This window comes from Rhincodon typus, chromosome 9 (genome assembly GCF_021869965.1).
Source record: "Rhincodon typus isolate 14 chromosome 9, sRhiTyp1.1, whole genome shotgun sequence".
NCBI lineage: Eukaryota > Metazoa > Chordata > Chondrichthyes > Orectolobiformes > Rhincodontidae > Rhincodon > Rhincodon typus.
The window spans coordinates 90,065,379-90,078,451 of record NC_063340.1 but is presented as its reverse complement, the minus strand read 5'-3'; the positions used below and the strand labels follow the sequence as shown (position 1 = coordinate 90,078,451).

General features: G+C 42.8%; 1 pseudogene; it reads right to left on the bottom strand.

Annotated features, from left to right (window-relative positions):
* Positions 1–13,073, bottom strand: part of LOC125484086 — a 63,915-nt pseudogene that overhangs the window by 45,583 nt on the left and 5,259 nt on the right.

The window sequence follows — 13,073 nt, the reverse complement described above, 5'->3', positions numbered from 1 at the left end:
TCCTATGATGCTGCTTGGCCTGCTGTGTTCATCCAGCCCTGCACCTTTTTAACCATCCTGTCTATATGTGATGCAAACTTCGAAGAATTATGTATCTGCACCCCTAGGTCCCTCTGTTCTACAACACTAACCAAGGCCCGACCATTAATTGTATACACCCTATCCTTTTTAATTGTATGAAAATGCAATACCTCGCATTTATCCAGATTGAACTCCATCAGCCATTTGTCAGCCATTGATCCATTTGATCAAGATCCCTTTGTAATCTTAGAAAACCTTCTTCCCTGTCTACTATGCCACCAATGTTGGTGTCATCCACAAACTCACTAACCATGCCTTCTATATTCTCATCCAAATCATTTACATAAATGACCAATAACAGAGGACTCAGAACAGATCCCTGTGGATCACTGCTGGTGACAGACCTCCATTCCGAAAAGCAACGCTCCACCCCCACGGTCTCTCTCCTGCCATTTAGCCAATTATGTATCCATTGGCAAGCTCACCTTGAATCCCATGTGATCTAACTTCACTAATTAGTCTACCATGTGGAACCTTGTCAAAGGCTTCACTAAAGTCCAAATAAGCAATGTCTGCTGCTTTACCCTCATTAATCGTTTTGGTAATTTCCTCAAAAAACTCAATCAAGTTTGGTAGACATTATTTTCCTCACACAAAACTATGCTGACTATTCCTAATCAATTTTTGCTTCTCTAAATGTCCATCAATCCTATCTTTTAAAATCACCTCTAACATTTTACCCACAACCAAAGTCAGACTCACAGATCTACAGTTCACCGGTTTCTCCTTACAACTTTTCTGAAATAAAGGTACAACGTTAGCCACCCTACAGTCATCAGGCACCTCAACCGTAGCTACAGATGATGCAAATATTTCTGCAAGGGTTCTCGCACTTTCCTCCCTTACTTCCCACAATGTTTTGAGATACATTAGATCTGGTCCCAGCGATTTATCCACATTTATATCTCTATTCTGGGACTTCCTTTTCTGTAATGTGAACTGTTTTTAAAACATCAAAATTTATTTCCCTGTGTTCTCAACCTCCATTTCTTTTTCCAGAGTAAAAACTAAGGCAAAATATTCATTTCGTATCTCTCCCATCATCTAGGGTTCAACACAAAAGTGACCTCGTTGATCTTTAAGGGGCCCTGCTCTCTCTCTAGTTAACCTCTTGCTCTTAATACATTTGTAGAATCTCTTTTGTTCATGATTAGAACCTCAATATCTTTATTCATCCATTGTTCCTTAAACCTACCAGTCTTACATTTCAACTAGCAGGAATAAAATACCTCTGAACTTTCGTCATCACACTCTTGAAAGCCTCCGATTTGTCAGCCATCCTTTTACCTGGGAACAGTTGACTCCAATCAACTTTCAAAAGTTCTTGTCTCATACCGTTAAAAATTGCCTTATTCCAATTAAAAACTTTAACTTTTGTGGAAGGCTTACCCTTTTCCATAACCATCTTGAAACTTGAATTATGATTGCTAGAACCAAAGTGCTCCCCCACTTGTACTTCAGTCATCTGCCCTGCCTTATTGCCCAAAAGAAGGTCTAGTTTTACCCCTTCTCTAGTAGGAGCATTGATATATTGATAAATAAAATTTTCTTGAACACATTTAACAAATTCTTCACCATCTAAACCTTGAATACTATGGTAGCCGCAGTCAATGTTTGGAAAATTAAAATCCCCCATTATTACAAACTTATGCTTACATATATCTGAGATCTCCTTCCATATTTGTTTCTGAGTTTCCCTCTTACTATTGGGGAGCCGATATTACAATCCCAATAAGGTGATCCTTTTCTTTTTCATTTCTAATTTCTACCCATATATTTTCACTGGATGATTTTTCAGAAATATCTTCTCTAGATACAACAGAAATGTCTTCCTTAATCAGAAACATTACACCTTTCTTTCTTGCCTCCTGTCATATCCTTCCTATAGTATCAAAAACCCAGAAAGTTGAGCTGCCAGTCTTGTCCATCTCTCAGCCAAGTTTCTGCAATAACTGCGACTTCCCAATCCCACATTCTTTAACATGCCCTAAGTTTATCAGCTTTACCTGTCAGACCCCTTGCATTGAAATAGTGAAACAATTAAAGGAGTACAGAGTGAATTTAAGAGGTTAGGTAGAAGATTAAAAAATAGACCCCTAATTGTAGTAATCTCTGGTGAAAGGAGATAAGGCAATGGCTGAGAGCTGGTGGTCAGGAATTCAGGTTTTTGCACAATTGGAATGTCTTTTGGGAGAGAAAAGACCTGTTCAAACAGGATGGGTTGACCCTGAACTGTCTACAGAAGGCAATAACTTTCTATAAAAAGAAATCCCTTTGTAATCTGTTAAACTCTCAAATCTCTATTATTATAGATAAATACAGGCTGATGGAGTAATAGTGAGATGACGTTATTGTGTGCAGCCTTGGCACTGAATCCTTCATTACAAGAACACAGTGTTAGATAATTACAGAGTCACACCTTATGCCACCCAGGCTTCTCATGGGCAACAGCTTCTTCCAAACAAGGCACCAACCATTGGCCTATTTATTGACTTTAGTTACAAACAGTTACAACACAATAATACCCAACAATTCCAGGCTAACTGATAGCTGGAAACAGGTTACCTTAATTCCTGATGTTCCCATCAGTTGTTGTAAAAACCCATCTGGTTCACTAATATACTTCAGGGAAGGAAATCTGCCATCCTTACCTGGTCTGGCCTACATGTGACTCCAGACCCACAGCAATGTGGATTATTCCTATTGTCTTCTGAAATGAACAGGCAAGTGACTCAGCTTGAGGGCAATTAGGGATGAGGAAGAAATTCTGGCCTTGCCAGTGATACTCACATCCCATCGGAAAATAAAGAAAAAAATTCTCCAATGTGCTACATCCTGGGAGTCTCCATTGACCTGTCCATTAACTGGAGCATTGTAATAAATACTGTGGCTACAAGAGCAGGCTGAGGTGAATAACTCACACTCTGACTCACACAACCTGTCTACCATCTATCAACAAAGCAGAAATCAGGAGGGTAATGGAACCACTTGCCTGGATGAATGCAGCTCCAACAACATCAAGAAGCTTCACACCTTCCAAGACAAAACAGCCTGCTTGATTGTTTTGGTGCCAACTGCTTCCTGTGGCAGAGAATTTCACAGGCTCCCCACCTTCTGGATGAAGATGTTTCTTTTCAAGGCCATTCGAGATGAACAACAAGTTCTGACCCAGCCACTGATGACCACAATCCAGAAATGAATGAAACAAAACCAGATAGAGACAGGAGAATGTTAAATACAACACTGAGAACAAATGAGATGGAGAAGCGGAAAGACAGAGAGAAGAGAAAGCGTTTGAGATTGAGGAACTAGTCCAAGAGGAGAAACAGTTTATTCTTGAAGAAGTTCTACTTCTCTCTCCAACTGGATTTCTATTCCAATCGTTTTTCTTGTCCACCGACATTAATCTCAGTGTCGCTCCTGGTGTTTGAAAAGGTATTTGCAAAAACTTGTTTCCACAACATATCACGTTCCTCAGTGACTGCCTCCTGCTGAGACTCAACCCATGTGGATTCCAACTCAAGTTTGGGCTTTGAATCCACCCAGGATCACAGGTATCTCAACATGTTCAACGTTTCACAGACAGGTGCCCTCAACGCATCCTGAGATCCACACATACCTGAGCTCTTTCTCCAACATCATCACATCATGCTGGGTTGCATCGCTACATAGTTCCACTTCATTCTCCAGCTCATTCACTGCGATAACAAGAAACTTTCCATTTCCTTTCAGGCATCAAGGCACACAAAATGTAACAACTCAGAGATCCACATGGCCCTCTTGAACTTTCCTCCCCTCCCCTTCCCTCTGACTCAATCCCCTCCCCCAACTCCAGCTCCTGTCGGGTATTCACCATCCCACCTAACGTTCTGCTCTCCAATGCTAAATGTTCTGTACTCAGCAAAGATCTGTTTTATCCCTCTGCACCCCCACCTCAATGAATTTCACGCAAGACGTGACTCCGAACTCTTCTTCCATCATCTTTGCCTCCGTGCCCATTTCTTTGATCAAAAGTCCTCCCCCTGTCCCACAGACCCCTTCACCCAGCTACGACATTCTTCCTTTACCTGGACCCCTCCCTCTGGCCTTTTAACCGCATTCAGCCTGTTCATTGAGAAGTGTCGACATAACATTGATCGCCTCAATTTCTCTGCCCCCTCACCATTCCAACATATCTCCCTCCGAACTGACTGCACTCTGTGAGTTCAGATCTAATCCTGACTTTGTAATTAAGTCTGCCAAGAAGGGTGGTGCTGTTGTAGGCTGGAGTACTGACATCTACATTGCAGAGGCTGAGCGCCAGCTCTCAGATACCTCTTCCTATTTCCCCCTGAACCATGACCATGCAATGACACATAAGTCTTTGTATCAACTACAGTCACTAACCTCATTTCATCTGGTGATTTCCCCCCAACTACCTCCAAGCTGATAGACCCCCAGCCCTGTACAGATCACTTCTACCTCCTTCCGAAAATCCATAAACAGCACTGCCTGCTCCTGCTTCATGGAACTCATCTCATCCTACCTTGACTCAGTCTTTTCTCCCCGGTCCAGTCCCTGCCCACATACATCCATGATTCCTCTAACGCTTTATGCCAGTTTCAGAATTTCCAGTTTGCAGGTTCCAGCCACATCTTCTTTACCATGGATGTGCAATCCCTTTACACATCCACCCCCTACCAGGATGGTCCCAAGGCTCTCTGCTTCTTCCTGGAGCAAAGGCCTGAACCGACCCACCCACCACCACTCCCCTCCGCTTGGCCGAGCTCATTCTCACAATTTCTCTTTTAATTTTTCTCACTTTCTTCAGGTCAGAGGGGTGGCCATGGGTACTTGCATGGGCCTCAGTTATGCCTGTCCCCTCGTGGGTTACATGGAACATTCCTTCTTCCAGTCCTAATCTGGTTCCCACCCACAACTCTTTCTCCTGGGTGGCACGGTGGCTCAGTGGTCAGCACTGCTGTCTCATAGCGCCAGGGACCTGGGTGCAATTCCACCCTCGGGTGACTGTCTGTGTGGAGTTTGCACATTCTCCCCGTGTCTGCATGGGTTTCCTTCAGGTGCTCCGGTTTCCTCCCACAGTCTAAAGATGTGCTGGCTAGGTGGATTGGCCAGGTTAAATTGTCCATAGTGTCCAGGGATGTGTAGCATATGTGGGTTATAGGGGATGGGTCTGGGTGGGTTGCTCTGAGGATCAGTGTGGACTTGTTGGGCTGAAGGGCCTGTTTCCACACTGTAGGGATTCTATGATTCAAATCAATGATATAATCGGTGCTGCTTCACTCTTTCATTCAGAATTGGAAAAGTTTGTAGATTTTGCTTCCAATTTCCACTCAGTCCTCACTTTCACCTGGTCTACCTCTGAAGAAATTCTTTGTCATGTCAATTGGAAAGGATTGTTCCTACATCCTAAAGCTATGCATCGGGTGCTAGTCTCTCCTATAAACATCTCCTCCACGTCCAATCTATCCAGGCCTCTCAGTATTCTGTGAGGAGACAAACTGTATTCACTGCTCACAATGTGGTCTCCTCTTCATTGGGGAAATGAAGTGCAGAGTGGATGACCGATTCACAGAACGCCTACAGAAAAGACTCTAAGCTTCCGGCTGCTTGCCATTTCAATGCATCACCTTGTTCCCTGAGCAACATCTCTGTCTCAGGCTTGCTGCAGGTCTCCAGCAAAGCGCAGAGCAAGCTGGATGGACAGCACCTCATTTCCTGCTTGGGAGTCCTGCAGCCTTCTGGAGTTGATATCAAGTTCAACAATTTTAGGGTATGACTATCTTTCCCTATAATTTTCCCAATCACCACAGACAGGGTCTTGCCATTTCATGGGCTGCTACCACATATTACCCATTGTCAGCCACTAACTATCCCCACCAACAGCTCTTCATTCCCCCAGAGTGAACTTTAACCACTCCTTTGTCTGTCCTACTGTTTTTCTCTCTCTTTGGGCTCTATCTCCAACTATTGTTTACTCTTCCCTCCACCTCCCACCCCTCCTTCTGCATAAAAAGCATCCTTTTCCTAGCTACAAAGGGTCACTGAACCCAAAACATTAATTCTGATTTCTGTCAACAGATGCTGCCAGACCTGCTGTGATTTTCCAGCAATTTCTGGTTTTATCCTCAGAAATTGAACCAGAAACAATCCCTGAGTGTTATTGCTTAAAGACAAAGTATTAATGAAGAAATTCAGTCCGCCCCAAAGACCAGGCAATGAGGAATGGACAGTGGTCCATCAGATGGTCACTGCATCTGAGGATCAGATTTAAATTTCACAAATTAGCTCATGAAATTCCAATGGAAGATAATTTATGGATGAGGAACACAGAGTCTAAAATATTAAAACATTTTTATTGGTCAGGATTATATAAAGATTTTAAAGTTTACCAGACAAGCTGCTCCATGTCAGGACTTGGGAAATCTCCAACCCTCAATTAAAATATCACCTTCAATTCCTATCACTGCTTTTGAAGAACCATTTCACAGGGTCTGAATAGATTGTGTGGAAGCCCAATCTAACACCAGGAATGGCAACCAATTGGTTACTGCAGTGGTTCAAGAAGGCAGATAACCACCACCTTCTCAAGGGCAACTAAGAATGGGCAATAAATGCTGGCCCAGCCAGTGACACCCACATCTCACAACACAATTGAAAAAAAAATGACTGAACTTGAGCTCAGCTTCCTCCCCACAGTGAATCCATCCTCAAGATCACTGTCCATCACCTCTTCAACCTTGTTGATCACAAACCGACCTCCAATTCATTCATTGGGCAAGAGGTTATAGTTGCAAGTGATTATCATGTAAACTCTACTTACTGTTTACAATGAGCTGGCTTCCTCTCCCGTAGATCCTTCCCCAAACCTCACAGTAATATATCCCAGTGTCACTGGGCTGCATGTTTCTGATGGTCAGAATGAAGCTGTTATTGGAAGGGTCTCTGGAAGACTGGAATCGCTCAGTGAATCCTGGGCTCCATTGAGTGGAATCACTTCTCAGATGTGTTAAAATGTGCTCCATAATTTGCTCTGGGGAACAGCTGGTACCAGTGAACATCAGTGTGTGTCACTGTGGCATTTCTCATGGTGCACTGTAACTGGGCATTGTGACCCTCGGTGACATGTTCCTGGCTTGGAGACTGTAGAAGGGTTGGACCAGTGAGACCTTTAAAGACAAAGATAAGAATAAACATATTCCCACAATATTAGATTCTCTGTAATGCCATATTGAAAGGATCTGATAGGGTGGTAGGAGTTTTGAGTTAAACAGAGAGAACAGTTTGTTACACTAAAACATTGAGGTCCGTCTGTGACTAATTCAGATCAAACAAAATCCATTAACATAATCAGAAATAATAATACACACAGTGTGCTAAATAATTTCTTATCTCTCTTCAGAATCACATCGACATTTTGACATGTCAATTTCTTCTGCAGCATAATCAAAACCCACAATCACTTCCATCTAGAAAGACAAGGGCAGCAGATACATAGGAACGCCACTCCCTGTAAGTTCCCCTCCAAGCCTCTCACCATCCTGACTTGGGAATATATCGCCATTCCTCTAGTATCGCTGGGACAAAATTCTGAAATTCTATCCCTAAGGGCATTGTGGGCTTACCTATAGCACATGGACTGCAGTGGTTCAAGAAGGCAGATCAGCCCCAGTGATAGCAACAATAACAATAAAACACTTTTCAAGAGGCATCATACATTAGGCTACATAATGAGATAAGAGGCCTTGGCGTTGGAGTTAATATGGATAGAGAACTGCCTATCTAAACGATGACAGAGGGTTGTGTTAAATGGGGAATTTTCAGGGTGGCAATTTTCAAATTAAACTACCGAGGCCCCCTATTTTCTAACAGTCCAAAACTGTCACCTTTCAACAGGAGAAACTGTTTTGCACATCTAACGCTCTTCATGGCTCTGTGAATTGAAACAATAAGGCGTTCCAAGCAATTTGTGTTTCTCTCAAACAGAAAACAATCCAATTCCATTGAGCTGAAAGCACCCTAATGATTTTAATGTTTACTTTGTCAACTCATAAAATCTCCCAATACAAACAAATTCCCATCAGCATTCCAAAAACTGTTTCTGTCAGGTTGATTTTTAAAATAAAAATCACCACTGCAGAAATATTGACATTTTAATCGATAATACCTTCATACACAGAGAGACCTAAACCTACATGCCAATTGTTCTAAATCAAAATTCCAGACTAAATGATATTAAAATAAACCACACACCTCACATCACAGTGTTTAGACTCTGAAGGAATCATGCCCCAGTTAACCACAAGCAATTCTAAATGTGTCACTAAATCAACAATACAGCCAATTTGTCTCTCTTCTGTCCTCCTATCCAAAGTAACAAAAAAACCTAGCAGGGTAATTCATGACCTCAAACATAACTTACTTATTATCAGCAAGACACATTCTTTAAAAAAGCAGAAAATGTGATCAGTAATTACATTTCTATTTGGGTTTAAAATATAGCCCATCAATCGCAAACATACATTCTTTCACAGACAAGGGAACCCAGCTCTTCAGAAATAGTTTGGGCAGTTTTTAAAAAAATGCCTTAAAGAGAGACCATTCCAATGGGGCAAGAAAATCACATCAGAAGGTAGAATGTGTTTACTTCTCAGAGTTCCTTCAATTTCTTGTCAACGAATCCAATTCCTGAAAGTTATACAATGTTGGGAGATCTTCTGATCATATTTCAGATACTGATGGGAAATAATTTGAAACCCTGATATCGGAAACGTTATCTTTACAAATCCTTCATGAAAAGAACTGATCAGCTTTTCCCATGTATTTTACTGACTGAGAGGGAGAACTCGTGCAGCTGGTCCTGATAGAAGTTTTCATCTCTTTTTATCAGAAGGGAGGGATCTATTTTTGCTGATTTTGGTCAGCTTGACAATTTTGCCTCAGCTGCTGTCCTCTAGGTCTGTGAAAGCACACAGCAGCTCGAGCCCAGAAGCTGTTGCTAGGCTACATTCAAAATCAGTCCAGCAACTTAGCAATAAAACCTATTTCTTGTCTTTTCTTAACATCCTTGATTGATTCAAAATTAATTTGAATTTTGTAAACCACAAAACATTTTTGATCTTTCAGATCCAAACGATCATGTGGTAAACCCCTTTCAATCAAGAAATGCCCAAACAGTTCCACATTCCAGTTTCTCATAGTCCATACATCCTGAAGAAGGGTTGACTGCCCAAAACGTTGACTGCTCCTTTCCTCCAGATAACAAGGTGCAGAGCTGGATGAACACAGCAGGCCAAGCAGCATCATAGGAGCAGAAAGGCTGACGTTTCGGGCCTAGACCTTTCCTCCAGATGCTGCCTGGCTTGCTGTGTTCTTCCAGCCCCCTATTGTCTACCTTGGATTCCAGCATCTGCAGTTTTTTTTTGTCTCTAACCATACATTTTTATGTCATACGAATATGGATTTGCGTTCAGTGTTTTCTTTTTGCTACAGAACTTTAAAGGGTGGTTCTGATGCTCCCTTATAAATTTAATTACTTTTTTCACCTAAAGCATACTCTCCCAGCAGCATATGCTCATGCTCATCCATTAGAATTGTACTTTTAAATAAAATTATTTCCACTGCTCTTATTTCTTCATTCAATCTGAGTATATGCACATCTCTCTGCATTACATCTGATCTGCTATTGGTTGCCCCCTCCCACACAATGGGTCAAGTAGAAGAGAAAGCCCCAGGAACTACCTGGCCCAGGATGGAGACTGAAGCCAGGCTCTCAACAATATTCAACATGAAGCTCCAGCTAATTATGTTGGAAACTCCCAGAATACTATGGTCACTCTTCCTGAGTCACATGGCTAGGAAAGCTGGAGTATAATGTAGAATAATGACAACATCTTAGCTTCAATCCCAGTCTCAACTAGCAGGGCTCATGGGGAGCGAGTGTCTCCCCTTGCCCTATGTTGGATGAGGAGTAGTTCCCAATGGTTCCCTTTAACCTGGATCAAACCAATTGCCTCTCGAATGGAGAGAGAAGTGTGTGCCCCCTTTTGTGCTCTATGGTTCATTCCCAATCCCTGGGAGATTCCCTGCAGATGGGAAACCTCACAGAGCAATCTCCCTGACTCTGCTCATCCAGCCCAATGGCACTGCACTCTTGTGAGTCGAATGGAATTAATATCCCTCAGTTTCCACGATAAAGCTCCATATTTCCCACAAAATCCTCTTCCACTGTCACAAAAAATCCTCTTCACCAGCCCCATCCACCAACATTGAACCTGAGCTCAGCTTCCACCCCACAAGTGAATCCATACCTGAGATCACTCTCCATCACCTCCTCAGTCTTATTTGTCACAAACTGATCTCTAACTCATCCGTTGGGCAAGAGGTTATTGCTGGAGGAGATTGTCATATAAACTCTACTTACTGTCTACAATGAGCTGGCTTCCTCCACCAGGGACACCTCCCGAAAACTCACAGTAATAGACCGCAGTGTCACTGGGCTGCACGTTTGTGATGGTCAGAATGAAGCTGTTTTTGGAGGGGTCTCGGGATGGCTGGAATCGTTCAGTGAATCCTGAGTGTGATCGTATGAAATCCCTTGTGTTACGTGTCAAAATCCACTCTCTCCTTCTTCCTGGTCGCTCCCGGTACCAGTGAACATCGGTGTGTGTCACTGCGGCGTTCCTCACGGTGCACTGTAACCGGGCAGTGTGACCCTCGGTGACACGTTGCAGGCTCGGAGACTGGAGAAGGATAGGGGCATTTGCACCTTCAAAATAAACAAAAATCAATAAATCACCGGTTGTCTGATTGTTCTAAACTCCCGCCAGGATTTAAAGGGTCCCTCCCAGCAGCCTGAGTCCTGTATTAAAGAGAGGGGACAAATTGTCAGGACCAGCTGTGATCGTTTGATGGTGATTGATATTTTGGTTTTCAATCACTGTGTGCTGAGAACAGCAATACAGATGGTGCTATAACAGTGACATGTTGAGCTCACACTGTCAAACCTCTGTCTGACGCAAGCTAACTTTTCACATACTGCAATTCTCTTCCCTGAGCTATTCATTGTGGGAGAGGCTCCCTTGGGTGAGTTGCCAGTCCAGCCCTTCCTTTAATCATGTTTATGTAATGGTAACGAAATCATACTTTCATGTGTCAATCCATGTCGTGAACTTGTCAGTCTTACCTATTATACTGTTAGCATTGAAGTGAAGACCATCCAGCCTTGCCTTACTCTCTTGATACTCAAGACAGTTAAACTCATTGTGACTTGCTTTTTTTGCTGTAACAACTAACTAAAGACTTTCAAACCAGCACCTTTTGCCGCCACATGGCCTGTATCTCTCTATTTCCTGTCTATTCTTGTATCTTTCAGGATGCCTCTGAAATATTGCTATTGTATCTGCCTCCACCACCTCCTCTGGCAATGTATTCCAGACACTGAGCACACTCTGTGTAAAAACCTGCCTATCACATCTCCTTTGAACTTTCCCCCTTTTACCTTAAATTTATGTCTGCCAGTAACTGATATTTCTACACTGGGAAAAAGGCTCTGACTATCCATGCCTGCCATAATTTTGTAAACTTCTATCAGGTCACCCTTCAACCTCCAACGTTCAAGTGAAAACAAACCAAGTTTGTCCAATTTCTCTTCATAGTTAATAACCTCCAAACCAGGCAACATCCTGGTAAACCATTTCTGGACCTTCTCCAAAGACTCCACATCTTTTTGGTAGTGTATCAACCAGAATTGTACACAATATTCCAAATGTGACCGAACTAAGGTGCTACACAGTTGCAACACGACATTTCAATTTTTATACTCAATGCCCTGACAGATAAAAGCAAGTATGCCACATGACTTCTTGACCACCTTGTCTACTTGTGTTACTATTTTAAAGGAGCCATGGAGCTGTATGCTTTTATCCTTCTGTTCAGCACCAGTGAGCAGGTTATTGCGAAGCAAGTGCTGCTTGATAGCACTGTTGACAACTTCTTGTTGTGATTATACCCACGAGTACCATCTGAGATGCTGAGCATAGATTCACCACCACCAATCATTCTTCATGATATTCCTCTCAGTAATTGAGAACTAGTGGGGAAGGATACCCACTTGAAGTCATTGGCAGAAGAGTGGCTCAGTCTTGGTAAACAGAGTAGGTTTATGACATCATACTGAACAGGGAGTTACTTTACATCTGCGCAACACGAGAGTCTCTTGGGAGATCTCAGGCTGGACTTAAAAGGACAAGTTACTGTTTCACAACAGAGATCGTTGCACAGAACTGAGAACTTAGAACTGGTTAGCTCCTCTCAGGAACAGCCCTTTCTATTCTGATGGTGGAGCTGATCTTGATGTAAGTTAACCCTCCAGGTACTAACTGTCTCACAGGGCAATATCCACCTGGCAATGAGAAACAGCTCTCATTAACCAGACAATCTCAGCCAGTACAGAAGGGGAAACAAACAATGGTTAACCCTTGTATGAATAGCTGGAGCTAGTGTGGGCATGGTTCACTGGAATAGAACATAGAACATAGAACATAGAACATTACAGCGCAGTACAGGCCCTTCGGCCCTCGATGCTGCGCCGACCTGTGAAACCAATCTGAAGCCCATCTAACCTAAACTATTCCATTATCATCCATATGTTTATCCAATGACCATTTAAATGCCCTTAAAGTGGGCGAGTCTACTATTTTTGCAGGCAGGACATTCCACGCCCTTACTACTCTCTGAGTAAAGAACCTACCTCTGACATCTGTCCTATATCTATCACCCCTCAATTTAAAGCTACGTCCCCTCGTGCTAGCCATCACCATCCGAGGAAAAAGGCTCCCACTGTCCACCCTATCTAATCCTCTGATCATCTTGTATGTCTCTATCAAGTCACCTCTTAACCTTCTTCTCTCTAACGAAAACAGCCTCAAGACCCTCGGCCTTTCCTCATAAGACCTTCCCTCCATACCAGGCAACATCCTGGTAAATCTCCT